At 50.9% G+C, this 26,147-nt stretch overlaps 1 protein-coding gene and 1 long non-coding RNA gene across 20 annotated transcripts in view; both read left to right on the top strand.

Annotated features, from left to right (window-relative positions):
- The window catches only part of KLC1 (kinesin light chain 1), a 111,786-nt gene that overhangs the window by 38,389 nt on the left and 47,250 nt on the right, over positions 1–26,147 (top strand). Inside the window, exon 1 of one of the 19 annotated variants that reach the window (XM_055556168.1) lies at positions 6,985–7,266. The exons of 17 other annotated variants lie outside the window; for them this stretch is intronic. The gene's annotated coding sequence lies outside the window, so the exon portion shown is untranslated. Of the gene's footprint in view, positions 1–6,984; positions 7,267–8,390; positions 8,610–26,147 lie in introns of those variants that run through there. One more of the 19 variants, XM_055556169.1, reaches the window with a different exon arrangement.
- LOC129634173 (uncharacterized) lies at positions 15,776–16,344 on the top strand. Its single transcript, XR_008705455.1, has 3 exons — positions 15,776–15,868; positions 16,068–16,136; positions 16,229–16,344. It is a non-coding gene; the product is annotated as an uncharacterized LOC129634173 (long non-coding RNA).

Consider the following 26,147-nt stretch of genomic DNA (forward strand, 5'->3'; position numbering starts at 1 on the left):
TTTCTCAAGAGGCAGGTCAGGTGGTCTGGTATTTACATGTCTTTCAGAATTTTCCAGTTTATTGTGATCCACACAGTCAAAGGCTTATTGCCAAATTCAGACTGAAATTGAAGAAAGTGGAGAAAACCACTAGACCATTCAGGTATGACCTAAATCAAATCCCTTATAATTATACAGTGGACGTGAGAAATAGATTTAAGGGACTAGATCTGATAGACAGAGTGCCTGATGAACTATGGATGGAGGTTCATGACATTGTACAGGAGATAGGAATCAAGGCCATCCCCAAGAAAAAGAAATGCAAAAAAGCAAAATGGCTGTCTGAGGAGGCCTTACAAATAGCTGTGAAAAGAAAGGAAGCGAAAAGCAAAGCAGCAAAGGACAGATACACCCATTTGAATGCAGAGTTCCAAAGAATAGCAAGGAGAGATAAAGCCTTCCTCAGTGATCAGTGCAAAGACATAGAGGAAAACAATAGAATGGGGAAGACTAGAGATCTCTTCAAGAAAATTAGAGACACCAAGGGAACATTTCATGCAAAGATGGGCACAATAAAGGACAGAAATGGTAGGGACCTAACAGAAGCAGAAGATATTAAGAAGAGGTGGCAAGAATACACAGAAGAGCTGTACAAAAAAAAACAAGATCTTCACTGTAACCCAGGATTCAAAGGGAGGGGACAGAGACACTGTCTTCATTGGGAGGAAGGTCAAAGTCACTCGGTAAGAAGAATGTGGTGGTAGTGGCGGTGGGGTGGGGGTGGGGAGAGACTGAGGCTGCCATCTCTGGAAACTGTAAGCTGGGCCCACAGCGGGGCCAGTCCTAAGACCACCCAGCTGCCACCCGTCTTTTCCCCTGAGATGATGGCTTGTGCCCCTCCTCACTCTGCACCACACCACACCTCCAGTTCCTGCAGCTTTGGAGCACATGTTCCAGTGTTTATAATCATTTAAAAAATATTTACTTATTTTTGGCTGCACAGGGTCTTAGTTGCAGCCCTGGGGATCTTTCAGTTGTGGCCTGTGGACTCCTGGTTGTAGCAGGATCTTGTTCCCGGACCATCAAACCCCAGTCCCCTGCACTGGGAGTCTGGAATCTTAGCCATTGAACCACCAGGGAAGTCCTTAATCGTTGGTTTTTAACAGCAGAATCCGTGGCCTACAGGATGTCTCATGAAGGGATTTTGCACCTGGGGGCTGGCTGTCCCTGAGGAACTATGGCCCTTCCTGCAGGAGGCCTGAGGCCTCCCAGCAGCCATCTCTGCTTAGCCAGCATCACCCCACGTAATCCAGGTGTGGCGCCCCTGGGGATTCCTGCTGGGAGGTATGACTGCCCTCTGTTCCAAGCCATCTTTTCAAGGGTGCTAGACTAGCAGATTGCCACATGTGGAATGCTCATACCCTGGGGTGTAAAATGGCCAGTCACAAAGGAAGAGGGACTGGAAGTTTCTTATAAAAGTAAACATGCCCCTTGCTCTATAGCCCAGCAGTTCCAGTCCTAGGTATTCACCCGAGAAAGGAAAATGTATGTCCTCCATTTCTTTCCAACTGTGGTGCTGGAGAAGACTCTTGAGAGTCCCTTGAAGTGCAAGGAGATCAAACCAGTCCATCCTAAAGGAATCAACCCTGAATATTCATTGGAAGGACTGATGCTGAAGCTGAAGCTCCAATACTTTGCTCATGTGATGCAAAGAGCTGACTCATTGGAAAAAACCCCGATGCTGGGAAAGATTGAAGGCAGGAGGAGAAGGGGACGACAGAGGACGAGATGGTTGGATGGCATCACTGACTCAATGGACATGAGTTTGAACAAGCTCCGGGAGATGGTGGAGGCCAGAGGAGCCTGGTGTGCTGCAGTCCATGGGGTTTCGAAGACTTGGACACGACTGGACAACAACATGTTCCCCAAAGACTTGCAGGAGAAAGGTTAGATCAGAGTCATTCACAGTAAACAAAGTGGAAGCGGCCCAAGTCCTGTCAACAGGAGGAAGGCACCCACAGGGGTGAGCACTACTGGTTGCAGGAAAGGTGCCAGGCACACAGGTGGACACCCTGTGGTTCCCTTTCACGCAGAACGCTTGAGCACCCACAGCTCATCACAGTGAAACCAAAGGACACAGCAAAGCACAGTGGTGGGGCGATTGCCTGGGAAGGCCCGTGAGGGCATTCTGTGCTGTGATGGGAGGTTTCCGTTTTCGATGGGGCTTTCAGTGGCGCCGCTGTGAGCATGTATCAGAACGCACCAGATGGTCTCCTTAAGACGTGCACGGGCACCTCCCTGGAGGTCCAGTGGCTAAGACTCCCGGCTCCCAGTGCCGGGGCGAGGGTTTGAACCCTGGTCAGGGAACTAGGTCCCGTGTGCATCAGGGAAGACCCCGCGTGCTGCAACTAAGACTGGGCACGCCCGAATACACAAACAAAATAAAATTTAAAAAAAGATGTGTGCATCCTACGTTGTGTAGGTTTTTCCTAAAAAAGAAAGAAATCGTGAACTGCACTCAGCATTCAGGAATGCTGGGGGTCCAGGGCCCTCCTGCGGGCTCGGACTTCTCCAGCAGAACCCAGGCTTCACATCAGAAAAAACAACAACCAAAAAAACGAGAGGGCGGAGCTTCTCCCTGCAGCTCCCCTTCCCTCCTCGCCCCCCGCCCCACCCCGGGTCCCTTCCCACCCGGTGCGCGCCGCTGTTTTCCCATTTGTCTGAGCCAGCCGTTCCCGAAGCTCAGTGAAGGCCGGCAGCGCCGGTTCTTTAAAGGAAAAGCCCCTGGAAATCTGATAAATGCCATTTTCAGAACCGAAGCCCGAGAGGGTGTGGCCTGCCGCGGATAGCGAGGCCGGCCGCTCAGGGGTCGGCCCGGTGGGTCTGGATGCCAGGCTGCCCCTCCGCGCGGGTGCGCCGGCCGGGAGAAGGCCCGAGAATGCCCAGGCTGCTCCGGCCGGGCTGGCGGGCGGTGCCCAGGCTAGGGGCGCGCGCGGTGGGGCCGGCGAGGAATTGGGGGGTCCTGGCCGCACAGCCTGTATTTACCCTCCCCGCTCCCTGTCCCTCCGCGGGAGCAACGCCCATGTGGCCTGGGCCGGGGTCGCCACCCAAGTACCGCTTCACGGCCCCTCCCGGGCAGGCCAACTTAACCCCTTCCTCCCTCCCTCCCTTCCTCCCTCCCTCCCTTCCTCCTTCTCAGGCCCTCACGGTACTGGGGCCGCTGCCTCCTACCCCCACCTCTGAAGACCCCGCAGGATAAAAGGGAAACCCCTGATCCCGGTCTCCCCCAAAGGGCTGCCTCTGGACACAGACAACCACAGACATTTCAATAAAAAGATGGATGCTTTAAAACCATGGTGAAGGCAAGCCCCATTGTCCACTGGAGACAGAAGGCTGTGTGGTTTGTTGGGTACCATGCTTTTCTTCCTGCAGTTCCTCCACTGAGGCGATCCCAGTTGCCATGTGAATGCCCCTCTTGCAGGGGTCCCCTGATCCCTTGCTCACCTGGTCCACCCTCCTCGCCTAGCTTCCTGTCTCAGCTGCTGCAGGCCCTGGGCTCCCCAGTGCAGGGGCGTTCTCCCGTTGCCCAACCCTGCATCAGTGGTTCTCAATAAATCCTGGCTCCAGTAGTCGTGTATGGATGTGGGACTTGAACCATACAGAAAGCTGAGGGCCGAAGAACTGATGCTTTTGAACTGTGGTATTGGAGAACACTCTCCAGAGTCCCTTGGACTGCAAGGAGATCCAACCAGTCAATCCTAAAGGAAATCAGTCCTGAATATTCATCGGAAGGACTGACGCTGAAGCTGAAGCTCCAATACTTTGGCCACCTGATGTGAAGAGCTGACTCACTGGGAAAGACCCTGATGCTGGGAAAGACTGAAGGTAGGAGAACAGGATGACAGAGGATGAGATGGTTGGATGGCATCACTGATTCAATGGACATGAGTTTGAGTAAGCTTCGGGAGTTGGTAATGGACAGGGAGGTCTGGCGTGCTGCAGTCCATGGGGTCGCAAAGAGTTGGACACGACTGAGCGACTGAACTGAACCAAACCCTCCCAGCCTGTCTGTGATGCCTCAGTGACTCCAAATAGCAAGAGTTTAGCATTTAGCGTGTTCCCCCCCCGACCCCACTCTTCAATGACCAGGGACCTCAGTCACTGCTCCATCTGGGCCCTGGGGGCTGTACAGCAGGCGCAGCCGTATGGTCCAACTCCCAGCCTCTGTCTCGACCTACAGGCTGCCTGTTATGTCTCAGGTGTTAGAAGAGGGGCGTGGAAGGTGGAAAGGAGAAAGAAACAGATGAGGGCAGAGGGCAGGGCAGGAGGATGGAGAGACAGAGATGGGCAGAGAGAATGAGGAGGCGGCCACGGCTGCCTTTCCAGAACAGAAGATCACTTACCCAGGAGTGAGGAACCCCTAGTCCTGCCTACGGGGTGGGGTGCCCGCTGGCCCCCAGGCACAGCTCCACCCCTCCAGGACCCAGGCTGGTCCAGCAGGCTGTTGGCTACAGGGATGTGCAAGCTTGTTGCCTGTCTCCAGGTTTATGGGAAGGACAGATGAAGGCTTCGCTGCCCCTGCAGAGGCTTCCCTACCACAAAGGCATCAACTCCTGGCTCTGTGGGTGCCTGTACACGGAGACCCAGGGCCTGCCATTTGTTCCTAAAGCTGAATTAATGCCTCTTGCCCGGGAGGCAACAAGCAGACCTCGGAACATGCAGGGCCTCAGCTGCAACATCTGTAAAATGGAGACAGCGGGACTTCTCTTGGGAGTCACTGTGAGAGTCAGAGGACTGAAGGAGATGGGATGCCCAGGATCCTCAGGGAGGACAGACAGATGGACAGACGCTTGCTTGCTGGTCCCAGTGGGAGACCCTGGGTGAGGATGGGCGCCCCGCCCCGCTGCCCAGAGGAGGGGGCCTCGCCGTGCTTCCAGGAGGGTCCCCGGGTATGGTGGGTGATTGCGTTTTTTCCCTCATCATTTCAGATTCATCCCCGCCTGAGGACCCTGGCCTGGAGTGGCCCCTGTGTCCCCAGCACTTTTGCGGTTGGCCCCTTCCTATTGTTGAGATCTCAGCCCACTTGCCTGCCTCCGAGTTCACTACCTCTGCCAGTGGTAATCGTGTGTGCCTGAGTACTGAGTCACTCAGTCGTGTCTGACTCTTGCAACCGCATGGGCTGTATAGCCCACCAGGCTCCCCTTGGTTGTGAGATTTCCCAGGCAAGAGTACCGGAACGGGTTGCCATTTCCTTCTCCAGGGGATCTTCCCGACCCAGGGATCGAACCCGCGTCTCCTGCTTGGCAGGTGGATTCTTCACCACTGAGCCACCAGGGCATCATTGAGCACTGCACAAGCAAGAGCAGGTATCTTCTGTGTCCTGTTTATCAATGCGTGTTGGCTCTTATGTTGACCACTGGCAGTTCAACAGGTATTTGTTGAGAGACTAAAAGAACTAGATAATAGGGCCTGAACAGCTTGGCAGCAGTGGGGATGCAGAGGGTTATGCTTGAGCAATCGTAAAGACATCCACTCTTGGCCACCTGTGGGAAAAGGGCATGAGCATCCCAGGTCCCTCACTTGCTTCCGCGATGGGTGAGTGGAAGGAACAGTCACTGAGCCTAGAGTCACAGACAGAGGAGGAAGCCTTGCTCAGCCTGCTCCTCCTTCTCTGCAGCACTTTGGTCACAGCTGCCTGCCATGCCCAGTCTAAGGCGGTTGTTGAGGAGGTCACATCCAAGCTGCAGTGTGGCTGATCCAGTAAGGGAGTGTGGAGGGGTTGTTTGATTAACTGCTGGTCTCTCTCTGCCCAGTAATTGCTGTGTTACCTTGGGAGCGTCCCCTATTTTAGCTCAATTTCGCATTTATAAATGAAAGCAAAGGAGCTGGACCTCCCTGTGAAAATGCAGCAGCATTTACTTCCTCCTGGGTGACTCAGTAATTGCAGGGTTAAAATGGCTGCTGGTGCTGGGGTGGTAACATCTGAAAAGCTCAGCAGTTCAAAAGCAAGTGTGTGGGGGGTTGGGGGGCGTGGTGTGGGGCTGGCGCAGAAAGCCCTCCTGGTTAATCATGCCACTTGGGACCTCTGCAGGCACGGGAGTGGGGTGGGGAGGATGGGGTTCTCCCAAGCTGGTGGCAGGCAAGGAAAGCTGAGCCTTGCCCACTGAATCAGCACGTCCTCAGGGCTGGCTGCTGAGTCAGGCCCGCAGAGCCGCGATGCAGCAGGATGGGGCCCAGCAGCGCAGTCTGACCTGGAAGTACTGCCCTTCGGGCTGGGCTGGAGGTCGTGGCACCGCGCGGCCAGGGGTGTGCCCTGGCGATGGCTACCGGGTGGGGTCCGACAGCAAAGGTGGCATCTTTGCTTTTTCCAGGAAGTAGGGGTTAAGTAAGCAGCCCACCCCGCTCATGAGCCTGGGGTGCGGTTCCTGGCGAGGACCTGGAGGCCGCGGGGAGAGCCTGGACAGTGCCTTTGAGCTTGGCCCTCTAAGACCCGATGGCCCAGGGGCGAGGGAATGAGACCTTGGGCAGGGCATGGGGGCTTCGGAGCTAGGTCTCCATCGAAGACTGGATTTTCCTGGCCAGCGGCCTCCTGGCTTATCCCAGCGTCTCTGGACCCTTTCCTGTGGTGGGGCTGGCGAAAGCTCCCCCAGCCCACCCCGCCTCGAGGGTTCTGGAAAGATTTAAATGAGCACATAAAGCATGGGAATAAACATTATTCCTGCTACGTGAGAGCGTGAGCCGGCCGCGCCCGGGAGGGAAAGGCCCAGGCGTGGTGCTGACCGGCCGTGCTCGGCAAGCGCCTTCCTCGGGACCCCTTCTGCCCCGTGCCCCTGCGGGGCCCCCTCCCCGCCCCCCGGGCTGCCCACGGCGGCGGGCCGGGGACCGCATCTCCATCCCCGAAGCGCGCTGCGCCCGCTGCGCCCGCTGCGCCCGCCCCGCCCCCCGGCGGCGGCGGGGCAGGTGACGTCACGGCGGCGCGCGGCATGATGGGGCGGGAGCGCAGAGCCGGGGGAGGGACGCGCGGGGACGCCATTTTCGGCGGCGCGAGCGGCGGATCCGGAGCCGGCCGGCCGCGGAGCTGCAGGTGCGAGGAGCAGCCGCGGGAGACAGCGTGCGCAGGCGGCCGAGGATGCTGCGGGGCGGCCGCGCCAGCGCCCCTCGCTCGTGACCGCGGCGCCGCGCCTGAGGCGGCTGAGGCGGCGGCCCCCGGCGGCCCCGGCTCCGCGCACGCGCCCGCGCCCTCCCGGTGCTGACAGCGCGAGCGCGCGGCCCCGTGGGAGCAGCACGGTGAGTCGGCGGCCGGCCCGGGTTCCCCGGCCCCCCCCCCCCGGCCGCGGTCCTCGGGCAGGCGCGTCCGCTTTCCCCCCGGTCCCGGCCGCCCCCCAGGGCTGCTGCCCCTGCAGGCCCCGGCCCCCTCCCGCCGCGGCCCCTGCGGGTTTGGGCGCCCTCCGCCCGCCCACCTCGCCCCGGCCCCGCCCGGCAGCATCTCGGGCCCGGCCCTGCATCCCCGGCCCGGCCCCGCCGCGGGGACAGCTGGAGTCCCGGGAGCCGCCCCGGGAGGGGGCGGCCGGCCCGGCTGGCTTTGTCCGAGCCCGTCCCCTTCCTTCCGGCCTCCGCCCTCTCCCGAGGCACCGCCCTGGGTGGACGCGCCTGTCACGCTCCCGGGCGGGCGGCCGGCGGCTCGGAAGCGTGCGGGGTCCCTCCGGAGAGGCCGGCTGGACCCCGCCCGCGACCCCTTTCTTCCAGTGGCAGACCCTCAATGCCTCATCCACAGCGTTAGCCTAGGCTGGAGTTGCCCCTAGTTAACCTGCAGCATCCCTGCCCTGGAGTACGTGCTCTGGTCACATTTGCTGCACCTCTTTCTCTAAAAAATGAAAAGATTTGTAGAGCCAGGCAGTTTTGTATTAAAGATTATGTGTTGTTGCTGCCTTTTTTTTTTTTCCCTTAAGCAGCATATTCAGAATTTGCATATTAATCGTTTGATAAGGAGTTCTCGGAAAAATACGTTTTTCTAAAAGTGTGAGAGCAGAACATTTGTGATCCACCATTTAAATTGCTATGAGAAGGGGCAGTTGGTTCTTTGATTCTTTGCATGAGTTAAATTTCTAGACTTTGTAGAGCATGACTAAGGCATTGATCAGAATAATTAGCTCAGTATACATACATTGTAATAGTTCAGTGAATAGTTCATTAGAAATTGGAACAGCGTCCTTAAATCTCATAATCTTATTTAGGATAACCGTCTTTCACGGACTGGCAGCAAGACTTGTTAAAATGGGAGATTTGATGCATTGTTCTGTTTCCTAGGTACTCGAAGAGTACAGACATACTAACTGCTAAAAATTCCAGATTGTGTGGGATTGTTTGTGGGGGGAGGACCCTCTCTTAAGAGGCAGTTTCTCCGAGTCATCCACGGATGCAACCTCATGTTGCAGACGCGTCTGGCCACCCTGTGCTGCCCTGACGTGACAGTGGGGTGGTCACGTCGCCGTCTGGCTCGGGCACCTGGCTTGGCAGTGTCTTCTGAGGGTACTGTCGGCAGTGCATAGTGAAGACAGACGTGCACGGGCATCGCCAGCGAGGAGGAGGGAGAAGGCAGAGGAGAGGCACATAATGCCTTAAACATCATAGTGAGTAAAAGCTCAACTGCAGTGACTTAAAGTTTACATTTTTTGAAAAAATTATACCTTCTCAAGCATGTTTCGTAATGTTGAAAAATAAGTCAATGCATAGCTTTCCAGCTATAAACTATCTCAGACTAGAATTCTATAAAAAGAAAACTAGAAATAGAAAAATGAGAAGTTAAATAAATTGTAGGATTCATATCACCTGGAATGTAAGTGAAGTATGATAAGAAAGCAGAATTTTATTAACAAATAAATGATCAGTACAAAAATGCTGGGAAGTTTAGATGTCAGCTTTGTGGCCTGGGATAAACAGGATTAGCTTATTAAGATGTGAAGGCGCAGTCTTACATGTCCACTGAGAACCGGCTGAGTGGCACGTGCTCTGCCAGGGAGTCGCTGTCCTCGGGGGCAGCTCGAAGTCTGGACCATAGATGACAGTAAACGCGTGCTGAGTGCTCTGTGTGAGTGAGTCTGGCTGTGAGACTTGAACAATGGGGCGGGCCTGGGAGTGGCGATGCTGCAGGTCGGGAAGGGGCGCGGTGGAGGGCGAGAGCAGCAAACGCAGCGTGTCCAGAGCGCCGGGGCTCCCGAGGTCACATCCTCTGGCGAGAGGAGCCAGGAGCAGAGTTAGAGAGGGACTGACAGGGAGGGTGGACTCGGGGAGGCTGCGGCTGCGGGCCGGCCCGCCGCTCCTCTGCTGAGGCTCTCGAAGTGTTCTGGAAGTGCTGCAGCCTGTCTTTTCCCCTCATCTTCCCGTCTTGCCCTCATTCGGGTGCGTCCAGAAGCGTCCGGAGTCTGCTTTTCTGGGTATCAGCGTGTCCTCAATTCCTCACGCAGTCCTTGGTACTTCTCACTATTTGCAGCACTACCTCATTTTACTTGTTATTTTTTTCTTTATTTTCTTTTGTCATACCGCTTGGCTTTGGGGATCTTAGTTCCTTGACCACGGATTGAACTGGGTCCTTGGCAGTGAGAGCATGGAGTCCTGACCACTGGACCGCCAGGAAATTCCCTACTTAGTTAATTTCTTATTTAGTTTATTGTCTGTCTCCTCCGCTTACATTCCGTCTCCACGAGGGCACCGGCATGTTCAGTGTCGCTCCTTGGCATGTAGTGAGAAGGAATGCGTTGGGGTCACTTCCTTGTCTTTCCCTCGGGTGTCTCACTGGCAGGTGACGCCCACCACAACGGGAAGAATGGGAGGAGGAGATGGTGAGCATGGGTTTGGGTCCATTAAATCCACAGTGCTTATGGGTGGCCAAGCGGGTTGGTGGCCAATTGGAGATCAGGTCTGGAACTCAAGACCAAGAGGCTGGAGATAAAGATTTGGGAGCATCTGACATTTGGTAGTGATTGCGGAGTACCCTAGGGTAGGGAAGCCCAGGGACACGAGGAGGAGGAGGAGGGCAGTATCCCGTTGGCTAAGAGGCAAAGGAAGATTTGGACGGAAAAGTATTGGATTTGGTTCTGGAGGGCTGTTAGTGACCTCTTAAAGTTTTCCTGAGACTATACTGCTTTCCAAGGCAGGAAGGCTATTTGAGAGATGATGTGCATTTTTTCTTCCAAGGTGTTCTTCTGCCATTCTGTCCTGTAGCTTGCTGGCTAATATACTCTTAGATCAAAAATGAACTATGATTTTGTATTTTATTTAGATTTAAGAATATTTTTAAAATTAATTTTTATTTTTGAGTGCTCCGGGTTCTCGTTGCTGTGCCCGGGCTTTCTCTGGCTGTCACGAGTCGGGGCGCCTCCTCGTTGCTGTGTCCGGGCTTTCTCTGGCTGTCACAAGTCGGGGCGCCTCCTTGTTGCTGTGCCCGGGCCTCTGATTCAGTGGCCTCTCTTGTTGCAGAGCTTCGGCTCTTTGGGTGCACGGGCTTAGTTGCCCCTAGGCATGTGGGATCCTCTCGGAACACGGATCAAACCTGTGTCCCCTGCATTGGCAGGCTGATTCTTAACCACTGGATCACTAGGGACATCCTCTGATTTTATTTTTAACTGATTTTTGCAGGCAGACAAGAGCTTTTAAACATGCTTGGCGTGTTGTGTTGTTGGTAACTTAATAAAGCAGATGTAAGTGACTATCAAAAGAACAAACAGTTAAGCTAAGTACATATATGAAGTAGAAGTTATTTCCTTTTTCTAAAATATCCCAGTTAGCTCAGCCTTGGATGGTCCCTTTGATGGTGTGTTGTGGAAGTGTGTGCTCCGCCTCTGAAGTCACCATGCTGCTGCTGCTGAGACCGGTGGAGGAGCATGTGTCGCTGCGCCAGGCGAGCGCGGGCAGGCCGCACCTCCGTCCCGTTGCTGGGGAAACTGAGGATTAGAGACGTCTGATAAGGTTGCATCGACCAGAGGCGCAGAGCTGTGGAGTCGGGCTCCTAGCTTCTTTTTCTTGCATGTTTGAGGTTTTGAACCGTGGATCGCAGCAGTACTAAGCGCAGCCTTCCGGTTGCCTTCCCTGGGAAGCAAGCGCCTGCCCCGTTTCTTCCATTTCAGAAGCCCAGTGGTGCCGAGGGGTCACGGTCACTCCTTGGAGTTGCTGTCTAAGGTGCTTCGGGCCACCACGCGGCTGTATTTGTGTTCTTCACAGAGGCTCACGCAGCCGCGTGGTCAGTGAGAGCTGATTGAGTCTTCATTCTTGAGGTGATTATGGTGTTGTGTTTTCTCTTAAATTCACTTATTCTGTTTAAAAATGACTTGTGTTATTGGCCAAATGGGAAGACTATGTTGATTTCTGTATTTTTCAGATTGTGATTTAAAAAAAAAAAACCAATTTACCATCGTAATCATTTTTAAATAAGTTCAGTAGTCTTAAATATATTTGCATCATCGTCCAGTAAGCCTCTAGAACTTTTCATCTTTTAAAACTAAAACTCTTTATCCATTAAATAACTCCCTATTTCCCCATCCCCTTAGCCCCTGGCAACCACCATTCTCCTTCCTGTTTCTATAGCTTTATCTACCTTAGGTACTTCACACAGCTGGAGTCATGCAGTTTTTGTCTTTTTGTGACTGGGTTGTTTCACTTGACATAATGTCTTTAAGATTCTTCTATAGTTTCTATCCTTTCTAACTAAAACATTATTAAGTTCTAAAGCTTTTGTGTGTGAAATTTATATTAGTTTTCTATTTACCATATAATAAATTACTGCACATTTAGTAGCTTAAAACGATAACCGTTGTTGTCTCAGAGTCTCTGGGTGAGGGGCCCAGGCGTGGCTTCTGCTCGAGCTCGCGCGGCCGCCGTCCTGTGCTGGGCTGTGGCTCTCTCCCGGGGTCCAGGGCGCTCTTGTAAACCCTTCTGGTTGTGGCACAATTCAGTTGTTGTGTTTGTAGGACTGACGTCCTGGTTTTCTTGCCGACTGGCTGTCTCTTGCTGAGGGCTTGGCTCTCCTAGCTCCTGGAGGTGGCCTGCACTCCCCTGCCAGCAACACTGATTTTCTTCTATAACTCCAGTGCCGGGGTCCAGCCCCAGCTGATCCAGGGTATTCGAAGGAGAGACGGCATAGGCGAGGGTCAGGAAACAACTGCTTAATTACACATTAATTAAGGATACAAAGAGTAATAGAATGAGGATAGCTCAGTAGGAAAATTCAGTGGAGAAAAGAGGCTGAGTAGCTTGGTTTACGCGGGAGACCAATAAAACTTCAAGACAAGAAGTTTGCACCACTTACGTAGGCCGCAGGCATCCTTCCGTTCTCCCGAAGGAGAGGAGACATTGAGGCCTCCCCGGTCGGATCTTAGAAGCCCAGGCATAATTAGCAAGCATGGTGGGTTCTGCGCTCCAGATGGAGACTCAGCTAGAATTTGGGAGAGAGAGTGACATGGGGAGACCAAGTTTCAGTGAACAAGGCCCGCACTTTATTTTCCAAAGTAGTTTTTATACCTTAAGTTATGCATAGAGGCTAATGGGGGAAGGGGTGGAGTCATGCAAGGACAGCAGTTCCTGGTTCTAATCTAAGCCAGGCTTTCAAACTTATCATATGCAAAAGTTCAGGTGATTGACATCATCTTCTGGCCCGGAGGCCTGTTAACATTTTAAGAAACTTATTTTTCTCTAAAGATGATTATTCCAAAGTCAGGCACCAGCCTTCCAAAAAGCATTGGACAAAGCTGCATTTTACATTTCTATACACCCATTATATCAATCAATACACTGCCAAGGACACAGTAGGTAAGGAGTATGGAGACTTAGCAGCAAACATTGGCCCAACAAGTGAAAAACCCTTCACCAATACAATTTCTAATCAATCTTTTAACTACTCAAAGGAATCTGTGTTTAGGCAGTTTAGAACATCTCCTGCCTCTCACAGTTGGGAGGCTTTGAACAATCACATGTGGCCGGAAAAACCCATTCAGGCAGGCTAGAGGATTTCCAAAGGAGTTTGTAGGTTGAAACACTGTCACACCCAGGAATTATTAACTGGAGCTGTAAGCTAACTCTTTTTTCAGAGAGAGGTAGTGGGGGACAGCCCCCTGTAAAGTCAGAGGTGTAGGTGAAAGCACAAAGCAGAAAGTAGGCAGACTCTGGTTTGGGGGGTAGATGCTCGAGAATTTCCAGGGGGACTCCTGAGGCTCGATCCCGCCTTTGCGTATGCCGAGCCTCCTTCCTCATGACCTTTGTCATGGGTGGAGCTCCTCACACTGGCTCCCAGCAGTGATAGAATTCCAGTTGAGCTATTCCAGATCCTGAAAGATGATGCTGTGGAAAGTGCTGCACTCAATATGCAATATGCCGGCTCCCGGCAAACTCCAGATTAGTTCTGTCTGTTCTAAAATATCATACAAATGAGACTAACAGCATGCACATTTTGCATCCGGCTTCTTTGGCAGCACAACCATTAAAATTCAGCACTTGGAGCGGCGTGTCGGTGGCTTGTCCCTTTTTGTTCCTGAGTGGGGTCCCCGTGCACAGACCTACCGCGGTCTCGCCAGTTCCTCCTGATCTGCCTCTGGGGCAGGGAGCACTCTTTCTTGTAAGGACTGTGGACGTACATTTCCAATTTTTTTTGGCCAGGTCATGTGGGGTCTTAGTTCCCTGAAACCCATGTCTCCTGCGATGGAAGCTCTTAACCACTGGACTGCCAGGGAAGTCCCACATTTTCGTTTCTTTTGCATAAATATCGAGGAGTGGAATCACTTATAGGATAGATGTAGGATTGACCTTGAAGATACTGCCAGCTTTTCAAAGCGGTTGTGCGTTTTACACTCTTCTCCAGCTTTTGGTATTGTCTGCTTCATCATAGCAGCTGCTGGCTGGTGGCATCTTGTGATGGGTTTAGGGCGCCTTTCCCAGATGACTAATGATGGTGAGCACTTGTTACCATACTTGCCTTTTATATACCTGCTATTGTGAAGTGTCTGTTCAATTCTTTTGCCCATTTAAAAACAATTAAAAAAAAAATGTTGATTGTAGGAGTTCTCTAGGTATTTGGATTTGTGTCTTTTGCCACATGTTGCAAATAATTTTTCCAAATCTGGGGCTTAACTGTTTTTCGCTTGTGCCTTTAAAGAGTCTGCCTGCCACGCAGGAGACCCTGGATGGGTTGAACCCCGGTTCGATTCCTGGGTTGGGAAGATCCCCTACTCACTTTGGTATTCTGGCCTGGAGAATCCCATGGATGGTACAGTCAGTGGGGTTGCAAAGAGTCGGACACGACTGAGCGACTTTCACTTTCACTTTTTAATCAGTAGTTTTAAATTTTGATGAAATCCACATTTTCAGGTTTTTTTCCTTCATGGTTCCTGCTTTCTGTTGTCTTTGTTTGAAAAGCATTAAAAATGTGTGCTCTTTAGGGAAAACATAGGATACAGAAAGATGTAAAGGTTTAAGTGAGTTGTCTATTTCTCTTTTCCCATTTTCTTTCTCTCAAGAGAATTCAAAGAGTTTTAAAAATTCTTTTTTTTAAGTTAAGAAAGAAAATTATTCCATATGTGTGTTATTGATTAGCACTTAAGTACATAAACTTTTAGTCTTTCGGTATTATGCTAATAAGCTGACATTTTTCATTTTGAAATAAAAATGCTTTTTTAAGCCACAGAATGAATACTCTGTATTTATACTCGCTTGGCCCGTCACCCGTAACACCTTCTTATGTATTCTCTTAGTCACACTGTCTGGTGAAGTGGTTTTTCCTTTCCACTTGCTCAACCAAGGACTTGTAACAGAGACATCCGCGTCATTTGGGTTCACTCATCCTTGTTTTGGGGAAACACGCGTTCTCCTATATTTTCATGTAGTACCTTTCCCTATAGTTTCTCATGCTTAAAATTTGCATCCAGGGAGAGGGGCCTGTGGTCCCACGTCACATTGAACAACCTCGGTGCGCTCTCGGCCCTGGCCTGGAGCCTGCGCGGGGAGGGGGAGGCGCAACACCCGCTGGTGAGGGACCCGGCTGCCTTGTGAAATTCTTTCTACAGGTGGTGTGGTTGGTTATCAGAGTTAGAGGGTCTCTGTACACAGAGGTGGCCGACTGTGAAACAGAACCCCACTCAGTCAGGTTCTGAGCAGAGCTATGGGGATAAGTACCCAGAGCTGTGATTCTGCTGGGGCATTTATGGTAGACTCACCCAGGAGGAAAATACATGCTTTTCTAAGCTAGTGGCTTATAGCTTCTGGATGGAAACACGTTCAAATTAGATGCTGTAATTGTGGAGACTTTAATTTTAAAGCATTTCACTTTATAGGTTTTTCTGATTTTTAAGCCAGCAGGATTGATTCATTCAGTTCATCCTTGTGATTGAAGTTTAGCAGAGGAAATAAAAGGATTAGATAAAGTTAGATCAGAGGAGATGCTGTGGTTCTAGTAGAAAATGATGGAGTCAGTCAAGTCTCCGTTCGGGAACACTTCAGACTCTGGACCCATACCTGTCAGTTACCTGTGTCTTTTCCTAGCCCAGAGTTTGCTGATAGAGTACCTCCTCCCATGAGGAGATTACGGTGTTTCTTCACGGGTGAGGGGTAGGCCATGTAGAGCTGGATGAAATATGTTTATCATTATAATGTGGTATTATATTTAGGAAACAAACTCACGATTGTAATACAGACCACGAAAGGGCGTGACATTTGCATTTTTAGCCATAAATGTCATGGTGTGAAAAAGATTGAGACTCTGCAGGAGAGGTTTTTGAATTTTGCTTCAATGTGAACCTTAACTTTATTACATAAGCTGAGAGTGACACACCTCCTGCGTATCCTCCCTGCCCCCCGGAGCAAAGCCAGCCATCCCGTGGAAAGTCTCGAATTGCTGTTCACTTTTTAAGTACGTTGTATTCTCCCTTTGACTCCACACTGTATAATTTTCATCTTGAAATTTCAGAACCAAAAAGTTTATGTACATTTTTACTTCTAACATTACTATTGATTACTTTGCTTTTCTAATAGCAGTAAGTAATGAATTGTGTACTAGAAATTTTAAAATACCTTGAAAAGGGCTTTAGATTTTTGTTGTTTATCAAAAGGGGGCAGAGGATAAAAAGATTGAGAAATGACGCCTTCTGCGACTCCCTGACAAAGCTAAAGTAGATTAGGTAGGTCTCAGAGTGGGGTTTTGTGTTTTTGTTTTCTGTGCTTTGTATCATTTAATTAAAAAAAAATTCTGGTTGTCCTCCTCGCCCTCCAGCCTTTGGCCATGACTCATCTACTTTCCAGCGCCATGGACATTTCATGTAATGGAATTACGCAGCGTGAGGCCTTCTGTGGCTGCTCCCTTCAGTTAGCACGGGTCGGCTGTAACATGTATCCGTGTTTTGTTCGTTTTTATTGCCAAATAATATTCCAAAGGGTTATACCACGCTTTGTTTATCCATTTGTTAGTTGAAGAACATTTGGGTCATTTCCACATTTTTACTGTTAGGATTAATGGCAAAATTTTTGTTTACAAGTTCTACATTGTCCAGAATTTTATTCTTTGGACCATTCTCTGTAAGTTTTTACATAAACATGTTTTCAGTTTTCTTGGGTGTATACCCAGGAGTGGAATTGATGGGTCATTCGTGTATTTAAATTTTTTTAAATTTTATTGCTCTCTCGTGTTGTGTTAGTCTCTGCTGTGCAACAGAGTGAAGCAACTATGTGCATAGATATATCTGCTCTTTTTCTATATCTGACCTTCCCAGTTAGGTCACCACGGAGTTCTGCAGCAGGTTCTCGTTAGTTATTTATTTTATATGTAGTGTCGAGAGTGTATATGTGTCAATCCCAATCTCCCAATTCATCTCCCCCGCTCTCTCCCTTTGGCGTCCATACATCTGTTTTCTCTCTCTTTGTATCTATTTCTGTTTTGCAAATAAGTCATTTAATTTTTTAAGCTTTGACACTTGGATCATTTTACCCACAAAACACTGTAATCTTGGGTGCCAGGATACTGAATGTCTTAGTCTGTTCAGGCTGTTATAACAAAATACAATGAACTGGGTGGCTTATAAACAACAGGAATTTGTTTCTCATAATTCTGAGGACCGGCAGGTCCAAGGTCCTGGTGATTGGAGGTTAAGCACCTGGTGAGGGTCCATCTAGTCAAGGCTATGGTTTTTCCTGTGCTCATGTATGGATGTGAGAGTTGGACTGTGAAGAAAGCTGAGCGCTGAAGAATTGATGCTTTTGAACTATGGTGTTGGAGAAGACTCTTGAGAGTCCCTTGGACTGCAAGGAGATGCAACCAGTCCATTCTGAAAGAGATCAGCCCTGGGATTTCTTTGGAAGGAATGATGCTAAAGCTGAAACTCCAGCACTTTGGCCACCTCCTGCGAAGAGTTGTCTCATTGGAAACGACTCTGATGCTGGGAGGGATTGGGGGCAGGAGGAGAAGGGGACGACAGAGGATGAGATGGCTGGATGGCATCACGGACTCGATGGACGTGGGTCTGAGTGAACTCTGGGAGTTGGTGATGGACAGGGTGGCCTGGTGTGCCGTGATTCATGGGGTCGCAAAGAGTCGGACACAACTGAGCAATGGAAATGAACTGAACTGAGGGCCTGCATTCAGAGGCCTGTTTCAGAGGAGTCTCCCCAGGGTCACTGGGGAGGGGTGAGGGGCCTCTGGGGTCCTTCTGTGAGAGCACTAGTTGTACTCACGAGGCTCCGCTCCACCCGCAGGGCCTCCTGAAGGCTGCCTGTCCGTGCCATCGTGGTCGGGGCTGGGTGTCAGCGTAGAATTTGGGGGAGCATAAACGTTCTGATCATGGGACTGAACTTCCCCGAATACCACTTGGGTTGTTTCTTCAGACCTATTAGAGGCTCCCCCCTGCTTCTGCTCGCTCCCCTCCCCCGTCCCCTCGCCACTCCCCTCCCCTCTCTGCTTCCCCTGCATCAGGACCTTCCTGCCTCCTGTTCCTCGGGGCTTGTGTAGAGAGATGGGCATGGATCTGGCTGGCTGCCGGTTTGTCACTGGGTCAGCTCTTGGAAAGACATCTTAAATATGGTTTTCTGCTGTCAGTCTTTGCAGGGCAAAGACTTCCATGTTTCCTCCCCGTCTTATTCTCATTCCCCTGTGCTGTCTCCCTGTGTTGATAGGGAGTCCGTTTCGCACGAGAGCTGTCAGAGGAATGCGCCTCTGTTGGCTGCCGTTCACTCTGCATGCAGGCTTGTTGCTCCCCACATCCCATTTCCTTTTTAAAGTTAAGCTATCGGTTCATAATAACGTAAAATTAACCATTTTAAAGGGTATAATTCAGGAATGTTTAAAAAAGTATATTCTCTATATACTTGGGTAAATGCTACCACCGCTAACCTAATTCTTCACATTCCTTTTGGAGTGCTTGAGTGTTTTTAACTTTCTTTACCTTGAGCTTTTTAACTCCTTAGTAGAATTTCACATCATAAAACCTTAGGACGTATGGTGACCAAGGTGGTGCTCTTTCTATCTCTGGTCTTTGCTTTGTTTTTATTCATTTTTGAGAGGGGGGAGTTTGTGGTGAAAGTTGTCAGACTGTTGAAAATTGTATTGCCTGTTAATTGGTAGGGTATTTGATTGTGTGTGTATAATCTCATTGTCTGTGGTTCAGAGGAGGAGAGAGTGAATACATACATGATCAGGTGGTAGAGAGGAAACAGGATTGTCACATGAGAATGATCATCTGGTATGACAGAGCCTCCAGTCTGTGTGATCTAGGGTGATCTTTATAGAGTGGCTTTAGACTTTTTGGTCTTAGGAAATATGCAGTGTGTTCACTGTTTCTGTTCTTGTCTCAGTGTGAGGTTGGCCTATTTTTACTGTGGCAGAAGTGTCAAACCCTCTCTGTGTGAGGCCTTAAGAAGTTCCATTGCCTGCGGCTCCAGACCGTCTGGCCAGGCGTCACTGCTTCCTGAGCGGTGAGCGCGGCAGCGCAGCAGCCTGGCGCTGGAGCGGGGGCTCACCTGAGCGGAGCGGGCAGGCTCGGATTCGGCTCCTGTCCGGATAGTGTGAGCGTAAGCCCCGTCTCCTCCGTGGTGAGTAGGAATTAGTGTCCGCCGACTCAGCTACCTGCTGGCTGTTTACTGTTTTTGTTCTTTTAAAACAACACACAGATGAAAATGCTCGAAAACGAAGTTGCTTGATGTCAGTTCTTAATACACATATTGCATATTTGCTTTTTGGTTTTATTTTTCTCAAAGCTATGCATGTCCTTTTTTGTATGCTTTGCATATTGGTTTTAAAAAATAACCATTTTACTTTAGAGTGGTTCTGGGCTCACAGGAAAGTAGCAGCGGCGGTGCAGAGCGCTCCTGAGGCTGCAGCGCCCCCGGCGGGCCTGCGCCCCGCGCCCCCTGCCCCGCGCCCCCGCGGGCCTGCGCCCCGCGCCCCCTGCCCCGCGCCCCCCGCGGGCCTGCGCCCCGCGCCCCCTGCCCCCTGCCCCGCGCCCCCTGCGCCCCGCGCCCCCTGCGCCCCGCGCCCCCTGCCCCGCGCCCCCGGCGGGCCTGCGCCCCGCGCCCCCTGCCCCCTGCCCCGCGCCCCCTGCCCCGCGCCCCCGGCGGGCCTGCGCCCCCCGCCCTGCGCCCCCGTGCCCCGCGCCCCCTGCCCCGCGCCCCCGGCGGGCCTGCGCCCCGCGCCCCCTGCCCCGCGCCCCCGGCGGGGCCTGCGCCCCGCGCTCCCGGCGCTGACCTGCTTGTGCGCCCCCGGCGGGGCCTGCGCCCGCGCCCCCGGCGCTGACCTGCTGGTCTTCGGCCGTTGTGCCAGCTGAGGAGTCAGCAGTGGCACATAATTGCTAACCAAACTCCACCTTTTATTTGGGTTTTACTAGTTTTCTTCTTTTTCTGTCCCAGGACCCCATCCAGGGCATCATATCACATTGAATTTAGCTATCGTTTTCCCTGGTCTTTGACAGCTTTGAGTGGTGAGTGCATGCGTGCTAAGCTGCTTTAGTCCTGTCTGACTCTGCAACACTATGGACTGGAGCCCTCCAGGCTCCTCTGTCCATGGGATTCTCCGGGCAGGAGTACTGGAGTGGGTTGCCATACCCTCCTCTAGGGGACCTTCCTGACCCAGGGATCAAACCTGTGTCGCCTCTGTCTCCTGTGTTGCCATCTGGGTTCTTTACCACTAGCGCCACTTAGGAAGCCTTTTGAGCAGTACTGATCAGTATTTTATAGAATACCCCTCAATTTGTATTTGTCTGGTGTATTTCTCATAGTTGGATTGTGTTTATGGGTTTGGGGGGAAGACCACTGGGCCCAGGAGTGGTTTCTAAACCATTCTATCAAACAAACCAAGATTCCTTGGACTAATGGCTGATTCTAAGGCTAGGGTAGGGAGAATACAAGATGGGCCTAGAACATCTTGTGGTGCCAGAAAGTGCTCGAAAAAACAAAATGATGGGCGTGTCAGGGGGGCACAGAAGCAATGGAGAGCGCTCCCATGGCCAGAGCTGAAACAGTTCGAGCAACACAATAGTGTGGTATCTTTAATGATTAGTATTCTTAGGGACAGCCTGTGTAAAATGGGCTTTCATAGTGGCATAGTGCTAAAGAATCTGCCCGCAGTGCAGGCAACTGGGTTGGGAAGGTCCCCCGGAGAAGGAAGTGGTAGCCCACTCCAGCGTTCTTGCCTGGAGGATCACACAGACAGAGGGCGCTATAGTCCATGGGGTCGAAAAGAGCCAGACGCGACTCAACCGCCAAACAATAACAAAGCGTAAAGCCAGCTCCCACGGTCGGCGCTGGCACCAGTGATAAATGGGTGAGGAAAGAGGCCCTCTGCCAGACAGGAGCGGCTCACAAAGCTCAACACGGTCCCTGGAAGAGTCCTTAATGCTCCTGCCCACCCCTGGGCTGCACTGAGGGACTTGCTGGTGTGTGGGGAGGTGACCTGCAGCAGGGGGACCGCACCCATGGCCTCAGCAAGATGCTGTGTGTGTGGGGAGGTGACCTGCAGCGGGGGACCTGCACCCAGGGCCTCAGCAAGATGCTGTGTGTGGGGAGGTGACCTGCAGCGAGGGGACCGCACCCATGGCCTCAGCAAGATGCTGAGACCGACATGGCTCAGGCAACGGCCGGACTCCTGTGAGATGTGATGAGAATGGTACGGTCCGCTTTCAGACAGTCTGAAAGTTTTGTCACGTTGGGTTTTTGTCACTCTCTCCAGAAGTAACTGTTGTCACTTGTTTTAAGTGAAATGATGCTTTTTCTGTGATGACCACCATTTCTAAGTAACATGCTTATATTGCTGTCTGATGGTCTCCAGTTTTGACTCCCCTCTCCAGGTGTTTAGAGCCTGCCTGCTTTCTTGCCCCTCCTGACGACACGGGTGCGTGCTTGCGTTGCCACAACCTCCCTATAGAATTAGACTTGAACTTGCTTAGGTCAGTCTTTACCGTTTGTATCTTGATCACTGTGGACGTGCCATAGCTGAGTCATGCAATAAACTGCTGACTCTTCCCTCTCCAATATCTTGTTTTGTTCGGAGTTGATACTTGTTTTTACCTCCTTCAGCAGTTCAGTTCAGTTACTCAGTCGTGTCCGATTCTTTGCGACCCTATGAATCGCAGCACGCCAGGCCTGCCTGTCCATCACCAACTCCCGGAGTTCACCCAGACTCACGTCCATCAAGTTGGTGATGCCATCCAGCCATCTCATCCTCTGTCGTCCCCTTCTCCTCCTGCCCCCAATCCCTCCCAGCATCAGAGTCTTTTCCAATGAGTCAATTCTTGGCAGGAGGTGGCCAAAGTATTGGATTTCAGCTTTAGCATCAGTCCTTCCAATGAACACCCAGGACTGATCTCCTTCAGAATGGACTGGTTGGATCTCCTTGCAGGCCAAGGGACTCTCAAGAGTCTTCTCCAACACCACAGTTCAAAAGCATCAATTCTTCGGCACTCAGCTTTCTTCACAGTCTGACTCTCACATCCATACTTCACCACTGGAAAAACCATAGCCTTGACTAGATGGACCTTTGTTGGCAAAGTAATATGTTTGCTTTTTAATATGCTATCTAGGTTGGTCTAACTTTCCTTCCAAGGAGTAAGCATCTTTTAATTTCATGGCTGCAATCACCATCTGCAGTGATTTTGGAGCCCCAAAAAATAAAGTCTGACACTGTTTCCACTGTTTCCCCATCTATTTCCCATGAAGTGATGGGACCAGATGCCATGATCTTCATTTTCTGAATGTTGAGCTTTAAGCCAACTTTTTCACTCTCCTCTTTCACTTTCCTCAAGAGGCTTTTGAGTTCCTCTTCACTTTCTGCCATAAGGGTGGTGTCATCTGCATATCTGAGGTTATTGATATTTCTCCTGGCAATCTTGATTCCAGCTTGTGCTTCTTCCAGCCCTTCTCATGATGTACTCTGCATATAAGTTAAATAAGCAGGGTGACAATATACAGCCTTGATGTACTCCTTTTCCTGTTTGGAACCAGTCTGTTGTTCCATGTCCAGTTCTAACTGTTGCTTCCTGACCTGCATACAGGTTTCTCAAGAGGCAGGTCAGGCGCCCCGGAGTCTTGAGCACGGGTCTGTGTGTTGGGTGCAGGGCTGTCTACCTGGCGCTCGCGCCCTCCCCGTGCGGAGCCCCCTCCTGTGCCGGAGCCCGCTCCCCGTGGGGAGCTCCCTCCCCGTGCAGAGCCCCGTGTCGTCCTCTGCGCCATGTCGTCTGCTTTCTTGGCTTACCTTTGTTTTGGTTGAGCACGTCTTCAGTAGCCTGAGGAAGGCTGCATGGGAGGTGACATTTTTTGAGGCCTGTGACTGGAAATGTCATTCTTCTCACTGTTGACTGAGAGTCTGGCTGGCTGTAGAGTTCTAAATTGGAAGTAATCTCCTTTCAGAAGGTCGAAGGCATTTGTTTATTGCCTTTTGCTCCCAGGGTTGTCCTCGAGAAGTCTGAAGTCGCTCTGATTGTTCTGACTCTCTGCACAGCCTCTCCCTGCCCTGGTGTGTAGGATATTCCTTTGTCACCACGATGTTTTCTTTAAAAAATAGTCCTTCGGTAAAGTCTGACTCCTAAGCCTAGAATGGTGTCTGGCGTAGAATTGGGGGCTTAATAAATGTTTATTGAGTGAAGGGCTGTTACTGTCTTTGGGTTGTTTGGCGGCGAGGGCCGGGCTGCCTGGTCTGGAGGCCTGGTGGAGGTTGGGGGGCTCCTCCAGCTTCTCTCTGGTGTGGCTGAGCTCCGTTCTCACATTCCCCTGCCAGGCTTCATTGGACCTGGTGGTCTTTCTCAGTTTAGAGCCCCAAGCTAATATTGTACCGGATTGTCCGCTCTAAATTGTTCCATTCCCGTCGTTCTTAGCAGGAGTTGGTTATAACTCTGAAGAGTTCTCTTTTTATCCCTGGTGTGTTAGAGAAAGTAAAAAACCACTCTTGTCATAAAGGACAAGTTATGTTAAAGAACAAGTTGAAAGGAATGATGAGTTGCAGCATGTGGTGTGAGCTGTTTTCTGTTTTGCGTATCAGCTCTCCGATCACTTCAAAGCAGAGGTGAAGGAGCAGAGTGTGCACCGTAGCGCTCTTGTTGTACTCACAGCGTCTCTGTGTTAGTTACTGTTGCTGGTCCTCCCTTTCAGTCACTGTCGAGGCCCAGATCCTCGCCCTGCCCGAGTCACGTGAAGTGCGTATGCCGCACACAGAAGGGAGGCGGTTGCCTTGTCCGTCTCGTCTCGAGCTTGAGTGTGCAGCTCAGTCCCTTCCTTCTTAGTGAAGGGCTCGTGCTGTGGTTTCCTGTGTTTCCCAGGGGCAGGGCAGCCTTTAAAAAGGAGAACCTGTGTTTTTCAAGTGGCATTTTAAAAAGAAGTAAGAATTATTTTTAGGTTACAGAATGCTCCAGGCAGGATTTAATTGCGGGTCTGAATGTGGAGATAAGCTAAATTCGTATTACTTCTCAATTCTGACCATAGTGTGGTCAGATGAGTAAATGATTGCAATAAATCCTTGGACATGAAACTGGTGGTGTGTGTGTGTGATTTACTGAAGTACAGTTGGTTTACAGATACACACACACACACTCTTCTCCACTGTGGTTTCTCACAGGACATGGAATGTAGCTCCCTGCGCTGTACGGTAGGGCCTTGTTTATCCATTCTGTGTATAATAGCTTGCATCCGCTAATCCCGAACTCCATTCCATGCCTCCCCAGCCCCCTGACAACCACAAGTCTGTCCTGTACGGCTGTTGCGACTCCTGTATATTAAAAATGCCTATCAAAGCTGTTATACTGGAGCTTCCCTGATGGTCCAGTGGTTAAGATTATGCTTTGCAATGCAGGGGGCCCAGGTTCGATCCTTGGTTGGGGAACTAAGTATTCCCTAACTCATGCCATGGGGCACCTAAGCCTGCAAACCACAACTCGAGAGTCAGTGTGCCCCAAGGAGAGAGCTGCTGTGCCACAGCTAAGACCCGGCGCAGCCAGATAAATAATATTAAAAAAACCTGTTATATACACTATTGGATAAAAATTACAAAGATTGAATCAGTGTTTAAAGTAATGGAAACAAAAATAGTTCTAAAGTCAAATAAAACTTACGCTTTAGGATTATTTTTGTCTTCATTATTTTACTTAGCGACTGTTACCATTTGCAGTCAGAGTAGAGAATTTACTGGGGACTTGAATCCTGAGAGTTGGAAGTTAGTAATAATAACTTTGGCTGTTGAACTGTGGATTTAAGAGATTTGATATGAAGAAGGACTTCTTGTGTTTTAGGAACTCAATTCAGATGTTAGATTTCTCAGGTTCTGCCTTGGAGATCATGCAGTTAAGTATTTAGTTCCGTTGCTTTCCCAGAGGAATAATGGGACTTTAAAGAGTTCTCTTTTTGGAAATAAAAGCACAGTAAACAATTTCACAGTGAGAGACTTTATTTTTTTGGGCTCCAAAATCACTGCAGATGGTGACTGCAGCCATGAAATTAAAAGATGCTTGCTCCTTGAAAGAAAAGTTATGACCAACCTAGACAGCATTTTAAAAAGCAGAGACATTACTTTGCCAGCAAAGGTCCAGCTAGTCAAAGGTATGGCTTTTCCAGTAGTCATGTGTGGATGTGAGAGTTGGACTATAAAGAAAGCTGGGCGCCAAAGAATTGATGCTTTTGAACTGTGGTGTTGGAGAAGACCCTTGAGAGTCTCTTGGACTGCAAGGAGATCCAACCAGTCCATCCTAAAGGAAATCAGTCCTGAATATTCATTGGAAGAACTGATGCTGAAGCTGAAACTCCAATACTTTGGCCAGCTGATGCAAAGAACTGACTCACTGGAAAAGACCCGGATGCTGGGGAAGATTGAAGGCGGGAGGAGAAGGGGACAATGGAGGATGAGATGGCTGAATGGCATCACCGACTCAGTGGACATGAGTTGGAGCAAGCTTCTGGAGTTGATGATGTACAGGGAAGCCTGGCGTGCTGCAGTCCATGGGGTCGCAAAGAGTTGGACACGACTGAGTGACTGAACTGAAACAATTTCACGTGGTGAATTAGAGTAGCCTGAGGCCAGATGTTGTGTCTGTCACTGAGGGGAAGGAGAGGGGAGTATTTCTGAGCCCTTAACCACGGTCCCAGGTCAGGTGTGTATCCGTGCCACTGGACATCGAGGTGAGATTGAGGCTCCAGTTCACAAGGCAGGTGAGCGAAAGGCAGGGTGTCTGATTGGACTTGGATGCGCCGCCCCTGCAGAGGCTTCCCTGGGTTCCTGTGAGCCATGCCGGGCCTGTGCCGGCCGAGTCCTCCTCCTGCGTAGTCTCCTCAGGGCACACTCCTCAGCAGGGCTGGAGGAGGGCCGACGAGCCTGGGTGTCTGAGGTCACCTGGGGAGGCCAGCGCTTTTTTCCTTTTAGATGTCGCTGTGGCCTCTGCCTTAAATCTTTGAGCTCTTCACTGTAATGGTCTGCAACATAGTGTTTCCCCAGAAAGGTGGCTTCCAGATCAGACTTCAGTGGCAGATTTTTAGTTTTTGGCTGCGTTGTGTGTCTTGCAGGACCTTCGTTCCCTGACCAGGCGCCGGGCCCAGGCAGTGACAGCAAAGAGCCCTGACCACCTGGCCGCCAGGGGACCCCTCAGAGTGCCTTGGTTACACAGACTCTTACCAGTCTTTTCTTCGAGTTTTCTGCTATTTTATTCATAGAACGCTCTTTACCTTCACCTGTA

This window comes from Bubalus kerabau, chromosome 19 (assembly GCF_029407905.1).
Source record: "Bubalus kerabau isolate K-KA32 ecotype Philippines breed swamp buffalo chromosome 19, PCC_UOA_SB_1v2, whole genome shotgun sequence".
NCBI lineage: Eukaryota > Metazoa > Chordata > Mammalia > Artiodactyla > Bovidae > Bubalus > Bubalus kerabau.